General features: G+C 40.4%; 1 long non-coding RNA gene across 2 annotated transcripts in view; it reads right to left on the reverse strand.

Moving 5' to 3' along the window:
• LOC122801759 overlaps positions 1–17,661 on the reverse strand; it is a 243,627-nt gene extending 225,966 nt beyond the window's left edge. For both annotated transcript variants that reach the window (XR_006364795.1, XR_006364796.1), the window contains exon 1: positions 17,406–17,661. This is a non-coding gene — a long non-coding RNA (uncharacterized LOC122801759). The remainder of the gene's footprint in view (positions 1–17,405) is intronic.
• Positions 17,662–18,274: the final 613 nt, after the last annotated feature.

Raw genomic sequence — 18,274 nt, forward strand, 5'->3', positions numbered from 1 at the left:
TGACATCAGTTTCCTGCTGTACTGAACCAGCCCCACCTCGGCACCTTTGAGAGGAAAACAGGAAACACACTTTAAGACCTGAACATGACTTCAGACCACATGCACACATACACACATGCTCACATGCACACATGCACACATGCTCACATGCACACATGCACACATGCACACATGCGCACCTGCACACATGCGCACATGCACACATGCACACACACAAAACTACACTCCTCCCTAAAGCAGACACACACAACGCCAGCAGTCACAGAACATACACAATAGCAGGTGATGGTGGGGTACAGTATCACAAGCAAAACAGTCATATCACACATGTCAGCATGCAGGACATGTGTTGCTCAACAGCATGCAGTGCAAGTGTAGTCAGTCCCTGTTACTAACAGTATACATGGCTTTGATGCATGTGTTTTGTTATTAGGTGATGGCCCACCCCTGGAACACAATGCATACATGGGCACAGCATTTCTGTGCAGGTATTCATAACCCTGTAATGTACTGTGCACCATAACTCACAGGTGTACATACCATTGCTGAATGTGTCTCTGTGTGTCAGATAGGTATCCAATGCTGATTACAGCCTCTGTGTCTTTAGCAAATAATTGTGGACACATTTTTAGCACATGCATGATGAGTATTCACACAACATCATCAGTGGTGCATGGATAATTGATGGAATACCATTCGGCCACATACCCAATGTATGTTACTTATGGTGAGTGTAGATCATATTGTGGACATGCTAGTCTCATCCATGACATGGCATGCTAAAACACAACTGCATATTTAAACACTACACATACCCAATATGTGTCATATGACCTAGCCACTCAATAGCATCACAAGACATATATGTGTCAGTTGTGCAAATGGTGATTGGTATGCATACTGTTTAGAGGTGCATATGTGTGCACACACGCAACATTAAGGTGTATAGCAATGAAAGCTATGCATAGTACTGTAGTTACAATAACTGGATGGGGTATAGTACCATAGACCATCATCATGAAGCATCAGGTGGTCACTCAAGGCTACAAATGTTTTACAAACCAGCACTAATCATGCTGTGCTGGAACTGTGCAACCTTGGCTAAATTCACCATTTCACAACCAGTTGTTACGTGAGTTTGTAACGAGGCCTATAAGGAGCATTCCCTGACATGAATGTGTAGTGTGTTGCAGAGTGCTTAGATGCCCCATGATAGGCCTCTACCCCTCAGGTATATTATGTGTAATGTGTGGATGCGATTTTGGATACTGGAGTGTGTCTTTACAGAGGGTTTGGGAATCCTTTATGTGTAGCATGTTAAAATGTTCTGTGTATGACATAGATGTGTATGTTATGTGTATGTTGAGTATCAACTGTGCCTATCCAATGGTCACTAGAGTCTAGCCACATTTGTTTGAGATGGTCTGGGTATTGCATGTGTTTGAGGCAGCTAATTACATTAGTGAGATGTGCGTGCTCTTACACCAATCATGCACAGCATGCATTATGGGTAGGTGTGTTACATGTGTACATGGCCTACACCTTAACTATGACATGCACTTTTTATTTACAATAATAAATGTAGAACACACTCACCAGCATCTGTCTGCTGCCTTGATGTCACCCCAGAGGGACCTACATAGAGATGAGACAGTTTGTCAGTGGCCACAACTGTGGCATTGCTACTGTGTGTTTGCAATCTTACAGCACAACAGTTTACATTCACATTCAGATTATGTTCCAAATGATTGGTATTGCACAACAACAGGCTCCACATCTTTGAACGACACACTCCACATCTCACATATGCATGATCTACCAATACAGACAACAGTAGTCCACAGATATGCCATGTTACCTGCATGCTCCATGTGTGCTTGTTGGGTGGCTCAAACCTCCATCATGGTGTATGTCTGCTGCTGTTGTTGTTGGGCAGGTGCCACCAGGCTCAGGAGCAGCTCCTCCACTCTTGTGAGGGGGGGGGGTGGATATTAACACCACCTCCTGTTGCAAGCTGTTGTCTATGCACATCAGCAGTATGCTGATGGACATGTCTGAGAAGATCACTGCAGTGGTGGCGTACCTGATCATATGTCCAGTTATGCAGGCCTACCTCATTGACCCTGCGGACATCTTGCCACATTGCAGTATGCTCCTGCTGGTCCTGGCTGGTTCGAGAGAACATGAGATGGTAGTGCTGAATCATACTGATAGTAATGATATCATCTTCAGCACTGCTGTAACTGGGGTTCCTGTGATGGGCTATGATCCCTGGCAGACATAAATACAAAAATATGTCTGAGCGAGTCATATGGCACATTTAACATTATACAGTACAGATATCACTGAATTGCCATATATAGCAACCTATAAGCTAACCGAGAGTGAAACACTGTAACTGCCACTTATCACTGCTCACCCCACAACTGCTTGAAAGTGCCTTGCTCACTCTCTATCTAATGAACCATGTTCTGCACAGCAACAAAATAAAATCACTGTATAAGACTATGCAAGAGTACCTGGCACACTGTATGCAACACGATGCACCACCTAGCCACAGCAGATATACATCAAGCTGATGTGTAAAGAAATATATCATCCATCACAATCACTGTAAGGTCCAGTAAATGTATTACTATTATACCACACAACTTGTTAATGCCAAACCCGTGGCCAAAATATGTGCACAACTGGGAATATAGGTTGCATACTGCTGTAGTACACTATGAATGTTGCTAGATATGCAGTTATATGTTTTACCACACATATGTCAAAGGACATGTTACAGACATACCCACACACACATCAGACATAATTACAGGACACAAAGGTATGACAACCCAGATAAGCTTTCAGTGTGTACTATACAGTACTGTGTGTCGGTACTTACATAACCTTAATCTTGAGAAATGTAATCTGTGATGAATACAGGGACCACACAAAACAGTGGATGCAAGCAATGTGGACATACACCATACTTTTCTGTACAGGCCCAGAGCTTCAGGTAGTACTACAGTGCACACAGGACTTGCATTCAACATCGGTACCAGTCAATAATCATAGATGCAGTGCTTTAGCCTCCAATGACACACCCTACTTAAAACCAAGTGACTTAATCACACTGTATGCAATGGCACTTGTTCTGCTAGAAACAGAATACACAGCTTTTGCTAGGGTCAAAGCAAAGATCCATAATACCATGACATAAACAGCTTCCCACTAAGCTATCCCACAGATACATATCTTTGACGTATTCACAAACATATTGACCATCACAGTCAGTCAACAGTACAGATAATCTATATATATATATATATATATATATATATATATATATATATATATATATATATATATATATGGGTCTACCTGAGATGGTCAACAACCCATTTGATCGACACTCATTTGGTCGACAGGCAGATTTGCCCCCCTCCCCAATGTTGTGCGACCCTGGAGTTGATATATATAGTTAGGGGGGTGGGGGGCACAGCCCCCACATTAGGGAGTGTGGGGGCAAACCCCCCCACATAAAACTGCTTGTCGACCAAATGAACTGCCGACCAAATGAGTGTCGATCAAATGGCTTGTTGACCATCTCAGGAAGACCCATATATATATATATATATATATATATATATATATATATATATATATATGTATATATATATATATATATATATATATATATATATATATATATATATACATATACACATCCATTGGTCTACATATACATATAAATGTAGGCACATATACATTTCACCTTTCATAGTGAGAATATCAATTATACAAAGGATGTAAGGTGTACAGTTTGTTTGTGTCTTTCGGCTTTTCCGGTTAGGGGTTGCCACAGCGAAACTCCGGTCCGCTATTGATTGGTAGTGGATTTTTACGTACCGGGTTACCAGCCCTGACGCACAACCTTCAACGAAGGCACGCCCATTCACGCATGCCTCCACACAGAAGATGCTTTAGCTGAGAATCGAACGGGACAACGTCTTGCTATGAGGCGACAATGCTACCGCAGCACCACCACTGCAGTATGTAAAGTGTACAGTAATGTAATAAAATCTCACCGTTTTTGGGATAAATGCATTGAAGGTGTTCACAGCCCAGGTAGCTTTAGCAGGCCTTACTGGCTTCAACATTGCAAACTGAACAAACCATCCACATTGTTTAACCACCACATGTCATATACCAGCACTGTATGCTGTCTTGTTTGTCACACACTAAAACCTACATACAAATATGCGCATACTAACCTTCACCAATATATATATCTCCCCCCTTCACAAACAGTTGCAATATGTCCCCTGCTCTATGCACATATACAGATGTGAATATATATGAAACATATATATTTTTATGTATGCGTGTGGCATACACACACAAGGTCCACACTGTTGTAAGTCCCTGGACCTCACAGCTGAAATGTTGAGCCTTGCTGCAACACAAACAGGTGTCACAAATGAACACACACTAACATTAGGGGGGGTATATATGGCAACAGATGCTAGATAAGCATACTAGACTGCTACAGCAGTCGCCAATGCTAAGCTGCACTTTAATATGACTATCATGCATGTGTTGTTCTGTCACACCAATGTTTATATAATGTTAGCGCTAATCCCCCCAACAGCCATTGGCCACAGTACTGTACAGAACACAGATAATATGGATCAGATCTTTGACATTTAATGCTGAGCTACACATTTCACAGGTATGTCCCACTGCCTACAGGTACACACAGTATTGTCCAGAGCAGTAGTTAAGTAGAACATCTCTGCATAAATAAGTACTGTTGCCACATATGAATGGTTCACATTATGTAGACTATTCTTCAATAACATCTACTACATGCCAGTAAATACATATGTGTCACATACCTTTCCTTTGTATGATTTGGTAATATTTCTTTTTCCTTGTCTCTGTCTCTCTCTCTCTCTCTCTCTCTCTCTCTCTCTCTCTCTCTCTGTCAGTCTCTGCAATAGAGTGATTGAGTTTGTTGGCAGAGAATGCAGCCTGCTTTTGTAGGACTTTGCACATGAACATGTGATGGCCTCTGCACCACCAATTAGTGGGCACCATTTGCTAATTGCATGCAGCCTGCTGTGTAGTAATTGCAGTAATCACTGTCATAGCAACCCAGTACTATGAATTGCTGACTCATGTAGGCGTGGCCCTTTCAGCTTTCCAAGATGGGGATCATCCTTGTTTGCTGTGGACATCATTGTTTAAGACAGAAGGTTTGTATAGTTCTTATATCAGAAGCCAGGGATGTAGCCAGAGATTTACATTTTGTACTCACACCTAATGTTGCTGCTACCAGTACCCACTTGTCAGTGTAGAAATGTACTCACCCCTCAAAATGCTACCCCAAGATACATGGAAAGATGTACTTTCTTTTCAACTGTTACAATTAACTGCCATCCAAAGCTAGTTATTGTGATGTATTCCTTTGGCACAAGAATTGTTTGTGAACTGCTATACTGTGAATATTCATTTACTCAGTTCTAAACAGTTTGTGCTTTTTTAGTGTTGACATTAGCACAAGCTGCTCAGAAAAACTGGACACGTTTCAGTATTGTGAGTATGCGTACCTACATCCTTGGTCGACCCTGCACACACAGGTATATTCTACATTTGGGTAGGGTTGCAGAAGTACAGAGAGCGTAAGTACTATTGTGTGGATTTTATCTTGCTGCACTTACAGGGTTGCTGTGTACATGTTAATTTATCAAGGCAAGTAGTCTGTCTGCGTAACTCCCAACTGTGGACCTATCCACATGATAGCCAGAAAATAGCCTGTTATTTTTTGTCTGCGCACCACACAGGTCTTTTCAGCAATAGAGCAATGGCATTCTTACAGTTGGTTGCTACCAGTACATGGCTACATCCATATGCATTTCAATGTTGTATTCCTACATAAGGGTATGCTTCAGAAACTCTTTCCAAAGCTATTTGCACAGTGTATAACAGCAGAAAGGCTGATATGCCTCTGTGTTTCTGCCTCTGCCAGACCTCTCAACCAATCAGGTACATATTTGAACAGACTCAGGGAAAAGTCAAGAAACAGTCAGGGACAATCAGGGACACCTTTAAAATATTAGTGCCATTAAGTTAAGACATTGAGAGAATCAGAGCATATGAATTAATACACATTTTTGAAGTAAAAGAAGTGTCTAACTCTTAATTATTGTCATTATTCATTAAGTGTAATTCACCACATTTCTGGCCAAAGTCAGTAGTTTTCAGAGGGATTCAGAGGGACAGAGCTAAAATTTGTGTCAAAATCAGGGACATCCCTGAAAATTAGGGGCAGTTGGGAGGTATGGCCTCTGCCCTAAACAAATATGCCAGTGTTTGTCCTGCTGTGATACTGTGTGGGGTTGTAAAGTGATGGTGTAACATTATTTCCTACTAGAATGGCTGCTTCTCTTATCACAGTCATGTAATGTAATCCCTCAACAACTGTTGGTCAACATCCACAGAACAAGTTGTTTGGTATGGTATTCCTATTTTTCCTTTACATTCACTCATTCTGATGCATGATATATTTATTTAAGCAACAACTTGATGTATATCTACTGTGGCTTAGTCGTACTTCAGGTTGTGTAGTGTGTATAAGGTCTGGGTTCGAGACTTGCAGAGGTGTTTTATTTTGCTCCTGAGCAGAACAAAGGCCCTCACATGCAGAGTGGCTAAGGCACTTTTAAGCAGTTGTAAGCAGGTTTGCATGGATTTGTGCATTGCTGTGCATTGCTTAGCGAAGCGCAAACAAGCGCAAACTCGCACAAACCTGCTAACTACTGCTTAATAGTGCTTACTCCTGCTAACCCCCACACTCATTTCTTTGAAAGAAAAGAAAAATGGGGAGATAGGAAAGTGGTGAAAAAGGGGCACAAAGAGGGAAAGATAGTATGGAGAATAGCTCAGGATATGCAAGACGGGTGTAGAGAAGGTCCATAGCTGCCCAAATCTTCAAAAGCAACAGCTGTGCATATGCAATAAATTTGGAGGTAGATATGAAACCTTCAACCCCTGAGAGAGGGGTGAGGACCACAAAGTATGTTGTAATGCCAATTAAATAACATTTCATGTGTCCAGTGGACATGTGTGCAAAATGGGCAGCTATGTATGGGGCGTAGTTTTTTTTTTGGGAGCAAATTGCCCTTTTTTTTTTCAGGTGAGAGTGGAATGCGGGGTAGGGGAAGTAGGTATATTTGGGGAGGTAGGTTGGGGAGGTAAGCAGACAAGACAAACAAGACACATACAGGGGCAGTATATGACAAATGTGGTGGGTGAACACCTTTGACGGGGAAGGATGTTTGGAAATCGCAACCCCATGAGCCCCCAGATGGAAACAGTGGGACTGAGGTGCCCAACCATGGGCAGTCACCACTGCACCCACCTTCACGGCCCAGAGGGTGGCTGTGTTGGTGGCTGTGAAGGAAGGGCAGGCTGACCCAGGAATTGTACCACTCGGGCCTCAAGCTGGCATAGAGGTTCTGCAACTGAACATTCAATCTCTCTACACACCACAGCCCATGCCATTCAAAGGGTTATAGGTGCCCCTCCTCCACCCACGCTTGCATGGGAATCTGAGCCCCATCCCCTGCAATGCTTCCACTGAAGGTGGTACAGGGCCAATGGAGGAGGAGGTCCCAGGCTGGGCACCAGATCTGCTGGTGCCAGGTGCCATGGCAAGCTGAGGTGGGACAGGTGGGTCTGCTGGGACCGGCCTTCCCATATGAACTATGTTTTGGAGAGTTTAATAAAGATATGGGCTAGTAATAGTCAACAGCATTCCCAATTAGTTATAACAGCATGCAGAAGTATTCCCATTAACCCAACACACCAGATTTTCAACAGTTGAAAAGCAAGCATAACACATGCATATATAGAACAATAGTGGACATTACAACCGCATACAGGTTTAATTGATGGCAACAGGCCACCGCTTTTGTGGTATTTTAACAGGGCACATGCATATAAATAAATGCAAATATTTATAAACCAATAGGACATATGTCCCAACAAATGTTTTGAGATTAGACATACCGATTGAGGTGTGAAATTGCATTGTTTATGCACATACAGTAGGGTGGAAAAAGATAGCTCAATTAACAACGTATATATACTTCTAGTTTTCACTACATTCCTATTAACTGCAGTTATATGTCCCTTACATGTGTTATTACACTACCCAATGTCCTTTTATTGTGCAATTGGATTTTGCTAGATCATTATATATATGAGCTGTATCTTACATACAAACTGTCCAAGATGCAGATGTTACTGCAACATATTTTGAGAGTTGCTCACACACACTACTGCTAAGATGGTACATTGACAGCTCTACTTTCATATAATTATCTAGACATGTTCAGGTGAAAGTATCAGTTATATGTTAACAGCTCCCTACATTTCTGGCAGCACACTGACATTTCTGGGGAACACAATACCAAGCTACTCATGTACCAGATTAACCTGTACATGCTGTGCATGAACCAACAGTTGAGGGCTGTACATATGCATAGAAGCTACTGATACTCCCTTCATCCACGTTATATGGGCCTACTCAAGTGTGGGTTGACACTGCTTAATACAACACTACTGTTTGTAGAATGCAACAGTACAACAACATATCAAAGAAAATGACACAGGCGCACTCCAGGAATTATTCATTTATTAAAAGATTATTACACCTTTACTTATTGAGTTAAAACACTTTTTGAAGGCTCTCTCATTTATTTTATATAACAGTTCATGCAGAATAATTACTAACCTGCCTGATGACGCAGCCTTTGCAGCCTATCTTCATGGGCTTGCTGGTTCATAGCCCGGACACCTGCAGCTGTAAAGTAAATGCAGTGATATTGAGACATACCTCTCCATAGTATAGACAAACATAGCAATTCTTAACTACTTAATACAATGGCTACTTACTCAGTACTGGGGCATTAGGCATCACACAGGATTCCTGGATCCACTGGTCCAGTAGATCCTCCCTACGTCGCATCAGGTCAGAATAATGGTGCCTGACCTGCTCACCAGTCCGAGGAACACCAATGGCACTGGTGAGATCATGGGCAAGACTGTTCCAGGCCTCCATTTTATATTGGGTACCCTGGTACTGGCCCTGCAGGAGTCTTTCCTCATGATTGTGGACAAGAAGCCAAACCATTACTTTGGACTCCTCAATGCCCCAGCGTTGTGCTCTAAATCTAGTGTCTTTTCCAGCACCGGCCATGCTGACTGCAGAAGGAAGCTACAACCAGTTATAGCAAGTATTCCCACCTGTGGAGCTTAAATATGCCTCATTTCCACACTTATTTGTGATTGGCCACTTTTGGAAAAACTCAGCTGTAGGCACGCCTGCTTAGCTGATGTTGGCAATGTTTAAAATATCTTTGATAGATATGTGTCTGTTGAAAGTGCATGTTTATGAAATGCTGTCATGGCTTAGTGGTTAAGTACTGTGACTATAGTGCACAGTATCCTGAGTTTGAGCCCTGTCACTGCTTTTTATTTTTCTACTGGGCAGACCTGACTGGTTAAGGTACAGTAAAGGAGGTGTGGCTGTGTCTAACCGACTTTGCTCAACTTTGCCCGACTTTGCTCAACATTGTTCGACATTGTTCGACATTGCTCAGCGTTGCTCAACGTTGCTCGATGTTGCTCAACGTTGCCTGACGTTGCTCGATGTTGCGCTGGATAGCGCGGTGCGCAGCTACGTGCAAATATGTTGTGATTGTGCTGGTTAGCGCGGTGCGCAGCTACACGCAATTGGACTTAAATATGCTCAGTACTGGTAAAATGTGCTTAGCAGTACTTTATATTGATTAAAATAGGGCACTCCTGCCTCAGAATGCATAACTATTTCACCTTCATATATATATAATTTGTTTGCTACTACATTTAACATTTCAATGCTTTTTACAAAACTTATACATAAAAAATGTCAGGAAATATTTTTGTATACAGATTTCCAACAGAAAATGGAACGTGCAGTAGTGGGACTTGAACTAGGAATGCCTCCTCTTTGTGCAAAGGCTCTAACCACTACACTATCACTATTTTGCTTAATTTGCATATATTTTTTCTTATTATCCTCTTCTGGTGTCTAAGCTGCTAACTGTAGCTAAGCAATGGGCAAACCTGCGCAAACCCATGCAAATATGGGCAGCTATATCGGATGAAATAAAAAAAGTAAAAAAACTCTTTATTTTTAATTTTGTCAGTCGTTTAACATATGGGGGAGTGTAGTGTTACATTGTGCACATGTGAGCAACTCGCTCACGTAACTCGAAATTGCGGCATTTCTTCATTGCAGGGGCATGGATTTTTGGACTGCTTGGCAGTCCGACATGCCTCCTACACTCTTCCATGCTCCGTGTAAGCTTTAGAGTTGAGGCAGCGTGCCCTCATTAATATGCATTGCGGGCTGCTATCATACTCTTACACTGGTGCTTCCGTGTAAGACTAATCTAGACTTACAGGGAAGATTAGTAAATCTGGGGGATTGTCATTATTTAGTGAATTTGATCCTCTGTAATTTATTAGAAAACCACTAATTTTATGAGGAACAGAACAAAAAATATGTCTCAAAAATCTGGACAGTTGAGAGGTATGAAACCAGTAAGTCAGTACAATAACTGAAGTTAGTAAAACAATGGAATGTTTCTAATCCCTATTTTTTTTTCAAGCAAATGATCTAAAGGTTGTGGTCTTATCTGTCTGATTCACAGTCAGATTTTATAAATTGCAAGTAATTCTATACCTGCCTCAGCTTTTGGCTACTTAACTCAGAAGAAGTCACTGTCACAGCTCTAATGACTTCATTTCCAGACTGGGATGTGGCATGAATGCATGACATACAGCTGTCAAGAAGAAAAAAAAAAAGAAAAAGTATGATTTAGAAAGAGCTATTCATAATTTCATAGGTTCATAGGTAGGTACTAGGTTATCTGCCCAAAGGCATTTATAAGCCCAGACAGAATGTCTTGGCTTTCGCCACCCCCTTATATTAGTTCCCTGTGCCTCTGTCCAGCAGAGCCATTGAAGTGATCCCTGGGGTAAACTTTCTGTTTCCCATCCACTCGTCATGGTTTCTCTTGAAGAGGGTTAGCGAGGAGCTCTGCCTAATGTAGATTGGAATCTTGTTCCAGAGCATGGGAAGTCTCTGAGACAGGAATCTATCCCTCCAGCATGTCCTATTTATTGTTGTGGTGAGGTTTAGATCCCTAGAGCGTATGACTTGAGGGGATATGGTTTTCTTTAGGTGGAGCATGTCGATCAATTCTGGGTTGGACATGGCCTTGTATGTCAGGCAGAAGTCACCTCTGAGTAGGCGGTATGCAACTGAGTACAGCTGGTGTTTCTTCAGTCGAGCTGCATAGGGCATCTGTTTGAGGCCAGTGATCCTCTTGGTGAGGTACTTCTGTGGTCTTTTTAGCTGTTGCAGGTGTCTTGTAAGGTACATCCCAAATGAGGCATTGTACTCTATGATGGGAATGATGAGTGATGTGTAGAGGGGCACAATGACCTCTTTTGATCTGGATGCAAACCCTTTTGTGATTAGGTGGGCCACATAGAAGGATTTTTTAACTACTTTGGCAATGTGATTATCAAAGGAGAGTTTACTGTCTACTTGGGTCCCCGGATCCCTTATTAAGTCTTCCATATTTAGGGGGATACCACCTATGTGCTAGTTTGTGGATACTTTGTTTTTTCCAAAGGGGATGACTGTGCATTTTTTGGCATTTAGCTTGAGGCTATTGTTTGACACCAGGTATATGTCTCAGTGAGACCCTCTTGGAGGATGTCTGTGTCCGCCAGAGAGTCAATTATAGCCCCTAGTTTGCAGTTGTTTGTGAACCTGGTCAGCCACAGTCCTTCTGTGCTTGCCTGTACCTCTGAGAAGTATATGCTGAACAGGAGGGGTCCTAGGACTGAGCCCTGGGAAATGCCACTTGTAACTGGTTTAGAATCAGACCTAGCTCCCGCAACTCTTACCATGTGAGTTCTGTCCATGAGCCAGTTGGCAACCCATCTCGTGACATAGGGGTTTATGTTCAGGCTGGTCAGCTTGTCTATAATGCCTGAATGGGGAATGGTGTTGAAGGCCTTTGGGAGGTCTTGGTAGGCTGTGTGGACCACCTTTCCCTCATCTGTAGCCTTGGTAACTGTCTCAAAGAAGTCCACCAGGTTTAGGAGGCATGATCTGCCCTTAACAAAGCCGAACTGGGTAGGGTCCAGTGTTTGGAGGTTCCCAATGTTTTTATTTATGAGATCCATGATGATGTGCTCCATAACCTTGCAGACCAAGCTAGTCAGGCTTATAGGGTGATAGTTCCCAGTGTCTGTTGTGGCTCCACCTTTGTGGAGCGAAATAACTGTTGTTGTGCAACACTCTATGGGCACGTAGCCTGTGGAGAGGCTGAGTTTGAACAGTGTGTTTTTGTTGAGGGGTTAGTTCATCTTTGAACTCATTATTTATAGAAAAAAATCCAATTTACTCAGAAAACTGGACAGTTGAAAGGCATGCACAGTCAAGGCATGCAGAACATGACAATAAGATACTACAACAATATTTTCTGCCTTAGCATGCATTCTTATGGATGATTATGAAATGTGAACATACTATAGTGATTACATTTCCAGAAAACTACACATTTTATGAGGGACAGATAAAAAAAATGAACCCAAATTACACAGATGGCCTGTGAAATAATGGACAGCTAAAATATTTCTTACACCAACTTGCCTTCTTTTCTCTATGAAAACAATTTGAATTGAGCACATTCCAGCTCAGAAATCATGCAGCCTTGGCAAAAGTAGAAAGCTGCAAAAGCAAATCCTTTTTGAATTATTGCTCATCTCACAACTCCTGAAAGTGATTGGACTGTGATGTTCAGCTGACAAGAAAATGATCCTCACAGTCCAATTGAAGTTCAGGAGATGCCCTGCTTAGCTTAAAAAAAAATAATCGTTTGGCACAGGGGAAGTTTAAAAATAAAATGGAATGCGAAAAGACATACCTCTGAAGAGGTAAGTGAGGTGGTCACTAATGGGCTCGTAAATCTGCTACTGCACATACACACACACACACACACACACACACACACACACACACACACACACACACACACACACACACACACACACACACACAAATACACACATTTCTCTCTTAATGGAATGGATAATTTAAATTCCATGCACAAGTGTTGAATGTGTTTGCTTTCATGATGGCGTGCATGTGGAGCATGCATGGTTCTCCTTAAAGGAGAAGATGCCACCACAGCAGTGTTAATAAGTTTGTATTTGTTTTTTAAATATATTATTAATAATGCAGTGCATTTTTTAAAGGAGTTCCAAACAAATTTAAAAAGGGGGTGGCGTGTGCCTCTGCACCATTCCCTAAATCTGCTACTAGCTATGGAACTCCATTCCACTCTCAATCAGAGACATCCAAATGTACCCAGGCTACAGACAGCTCAAGGAACACCTATTCATCCAAATAAAGTGTACCTGTACTCACATAGATCACGTTACATGAACTCTGAAGCTCTCTTACACCCCTTTATCCATTTTTCATCCTTTCCTATCTCATCTTGTCATCCCCTCACTCGCTGCCTGTCATTTCATCCTACCACCCTCTTCTCTTTACATCTCACACTTCTCTCCACTTACTTCTCTTCCCTCTGCTTGCGTCTCTTTCCATGTTACTCTCTTTCCCCCATGGCATCCTTCCCTGCAACTGTTCTGTCTCTTCTAATGTGTTCAAACCTTTCTATAGAATGATATGCTGGTATCCCTGTAGCATAAGCTATCTCAGTCATTATGGCTATGTCTTATTCAAAACCCTCTGCTAAGCATAATTTCATTTTCCTATGTTTTAATTTTTATAAACTGCTTCTTGAGCTAAATGATGTAGATTATTTTTGCATCTTTAGATATGTATATGTTTTACAGCATATCCTTGTGTCTGTAAATATGTTTTGCTTTTTCTTGTGTGATCCTATTTACTCTGGCTATGCATGCAAATGGTCCATTAAGATCAGTGCTTTACCACAGTAAACAAATATGAATAAATAAGTTTTACAATTGTTTATATTTGCTACAATGCAAATTACTGACAATTGCAATTTTATTTTAAATGCACATTTTTTGCAAATGTACTTTGTTAATTTTAGTTAGCTTGAATTTTGCATTACCACATGTCAGTACTTCCATAATTACACAGAAAGGTATACCTATATTTTTGACTATAGAACATATCAAGTAAATTTGTTAGGTATAGTAACATAAGGAAATGATTAAGAAAAATCAAACATTTCAACAACCCTGAATGTAATTTTTCACAACTACATAGTGCAACCAAATAGTATGAACCACACGGGGAGGCTACCACAGGAAGAGAATGTAACTGTCTGGAAGTTGAAACAACATTACAAAACACTAGCAATAACCCTTCAAAGTCCAATCTCATCCTCTCTTACCTCATTAAACCATAGTGACTCTCCTATGTGTGTCTCAGAGATCATCCTAATGATACCTGTAAGTGTCCAGCTTTGTCTGCTCATATTTATGCTAATCATTCCAAAGCCATGCTACGTACAACCTATTGATAAAACTTACATGATGTTCAATACAATACAGCTGTGCTGAGGACCTCTGTCTAAAGCAGCTGAAGTGATACTAAGTGCTCTTCGTATACTCCTTCTTTATGTTGTCATCATTTTTATATTCCTCTAAACATTTCAACAACCGACAGATAGACAGAACTACTTAACCTTAAATGAAAGCTCACAGCCAGATGAACAAAATGCTTTTGACAGTGTATGTGCAGGTTGAGCATTTGCTGAAATATGTTAAATTTTCTATGACTTATAAAATTTAGTTTTTAACCTAGAATCTAAAGAGTGGCCAGTGAGAAAATTTGTTAGTGCTGAAGAGTGTCCTGTTTACATTTCTTTAGTATATGGATCTGGAGGTGAGAACATTGCTTGAACACTGAGGACATACCTTGATTTTGTCAAAAGGAGAGAATAATATTATTTGAAGTAGGTCTGTAGCTGAAAAAATGTTGTCAGTTTCTTCCCAGTAACATGATTCCTAATTTGTTTTTGTGATGGCGCATAGGCGTTCGACAGTTCTACCAGCACTCACTATTTGCACTAATGTTCTAAGCACCGGTTCTGCATGTTTACAAGAATCCAATCTCACTGGCTGACAGTTGTTAAAAGATATACTCAGTACTCTGTGAAAGGTTGAATTCTGCTTCATTTTTTTCCAGAGGATTTGAACTGCTATGCAGTCTTCTGCAGCAAACTCACTACAGTCCAAAGGACTGCATATGAAAAAAAATGTTATTTTAAAAAGAAAAAGGCACTCATTTTCAGAATAGTGGTTTTCTTTTCTTTGTTGAGAAGCATGATATCAAGTTCAGAGACTGAGTAATGCAGTGAGAAGTATTGTTTCTAGATTCAGTCTGGCAGACACAGCACATACATAATGTGCAGTGTAAGACCTTCAAATATCTTCATGTTGTCTTCATTCTTGATGTCTGTCTCATTAGCAGTCTGAGACTTTATAATGGGCTACCAGTAAATTACACTGACAGACATGACTTTCTGCCAGGTACTTATAATGATTTAAAAATGGCAGGCCATGGACAACTGGTCAAACCTGGCATCCATCAAAAGAGTTACTAATGAGTTCATCCCTGTCCATCCATGTTTTTACAAGAGATTTGGTCTAGTGATTGCAGACATGAGACATGAGATACCGTTAATGCCTTCAGCAGATTCAGCACCACCATTACAGCAGTGTGAATGGTGGATTTCATATCTGAAAGACCTTTTTATCACTGTGCGACAGGAAGACAGATCATATATCTAGGAAAAATAAATTGCTAGCAACATCCTCTATCCCCAGCGATGTAGCAAATATGACTGTGTTCTATCCTAGTCTATCAGTTAAGCAGCTAGTATGTATGTAATTAAACTGTTAAAGGACTTTTAAACACCAATGTTACAGTTAAACCAGTCCTGCACCTGGCATTTTGGGTGCAAACATTACAGGTGCTGCATACTGCAGTAAAATCAGTTAATGATGTTGGTGAGTTAGTTTAGTTTGCACAAAATGATTGATTTCTTTTTATAACCAGTACTACTATGATTGAAGATGTAAACAGATATATTAACAGAAAAAGAAAGTTTATTGTTTTTTTGGTTGCATTTTTGTCACTTTACTCGATGAATGTAACTCACCAACACAAAGCTACAACTTTAAACATTCTGTATAATAATGTGTATTATGATTTATATAAGCAATGCAAATAAATCAATGTTACATTGCTTATTTTGTTCAAAATATGTCTGAATCCTCCCTGTTCATCTATAGGATGCCAGGAGCAAGTAAAATAATACAATAATTGCTTTTTGCTTTCTCCAAGTACAATAACTTCTCTTTCCCATTTTTAAATTGCGATCACTCAAAAGCCTACTATGTTTTTTCATTAACTTACTTATTTTTAACCAGGTACGTGCAGCTGAGTAGTACCCATTTTCAATGTAAACCTGGGGATAAATGTATGCAAGATTCAGTTATAATAATATTTAAGACAAAGTCAAGAATAATTCTAACAATAGGTTTATAGAACAGTGATGCTTGAGAATTTGATACATTATCATCATAAGTAAAAATTTGCAGGACGCTCATTTATGAAAAAGTGGAGAAAAAAAAACAAAATTTGAATATGAAGCATACAAGATATTAGAGAAAGAAAATTGTACAGAGTGCATATATGCTGCTATGAAAATACTAGTGCCCTTAATCATTATTGTAGTCTACCATTGCTATTAGTACAATTTTGTTTCTAGTAAAGTGAATAATGTGAAATAATAATACTAATAATAATAATAATAATACTAATAATAACTGGCAAAATCATATATTTGCTGACCAAAGGGCAGTCTAAGATTATTTAGGCTGGAGGGAAACCTGATATGCAAGAAAAGGTAAGGGGGAAGGAAGGGGATAAGCCCAGATCTGTTGCATAGAACTACTGTTCCTGATTCTGCCTCAGATAACTCAGCTTCATATAGCAGCTTGAGCCTCAGGAGTCTGCCTCGCTAGTCAAGGCCAGCTCACTCATTCTATGCATTTTTGTACTAGTAGAGTCCTGCCGTAGGAGAATCATTTGTAGAAAGGACCACAAATATCCCATTTGTAGAAAAGCCTGGATGTATAACTCCATGCACATTGACCTGTGGCGGGGGAATTGAACCTTACAAAAAGGGTGTAACACTCTAGCTAGTCATTACAATATCTCAGGTTTGTGAGAACATACATCTGCCTCTGACTGTACATAGTGATCATTAAACTATACTTACCAGCCAATAGGACTTCAGTTCTCAGCTCTTGCCTCCCTATTCCAATGTCCGCAAATGCCAGAGGTAGGTAGGAATGGATGGACCAAAGGGGTTTAAGGGCTTGACGATTGTGGAATGGCTACAACTATATTAAAAAAAAGTTAAAAAGTGGACAGATGGAGATAAGAGACATTTTAATGTTCATCTGTGATTTCTAAGCTCAGCTGTTTTAGGGCTGATATCCACTCTAGGATTTCTATACTCAGCTTTCCTAGGATTGATGCCTTTCATAGTCATGCTAAAGGGCATTCAGACTATTAGGAATCAAATGCCTTTTGGATATTGTCCAACTGTGTATGCTTGCAGGCAGAGTTTTGCAGTGTCACACTAGTGCATGTTTGATTGTGATAAAGAATGTCAATAAAGAAGTATGCCTAGAAATGAGTCTCTATCTTCCTCTCTTTTTCTCTGTTGTACATTTTGTAATAACATTTAAAATCTAAAGCCAGAATAAGCAATGAGAGGTACAGCCTATGCCTGCCCAATTCAAACATTGAGAAAAATGAAAGACAAATGCTTTCATTTTGCCTGGAAGACCATGCTTGTGGTATAAACTATGCATGCTACAGTCAAAGAAGGACATATTAAGTGGATTGAGGGAGATGCCATTCATGTGGTCAAAAAGTAGTTGGTTGATTTTTACTTTATTTTACATTACATCAAACTGACTTAATTAATATATGTAAAATAATGTGAAAATAGATCACCTCTATGTACATTTGAATGTGTGTCTATGTGTGTCTGAAATTGTGTGCATGCTTCAATGTGTGACTGTGTTTGAATGCATGGGTGTGTGAGTGTATTCACTTGTCTGTATGCATGGCATATGG

The sequence above is a fragment of the Protopterus annectens genome, chromosome 5.part0, assembly GCF_019279795.1.
Source record: "Protopterus annectens isolate FY-2018-M chromosome 5.part0, PAN1.0, whole genome shotgun sequence".
NCBI classification, from domain to species: Eukaryota; Metazoa; Chordata; order Ceratodontiformes; family Protopteridae; genus Protopterus; species Protopterus annectens.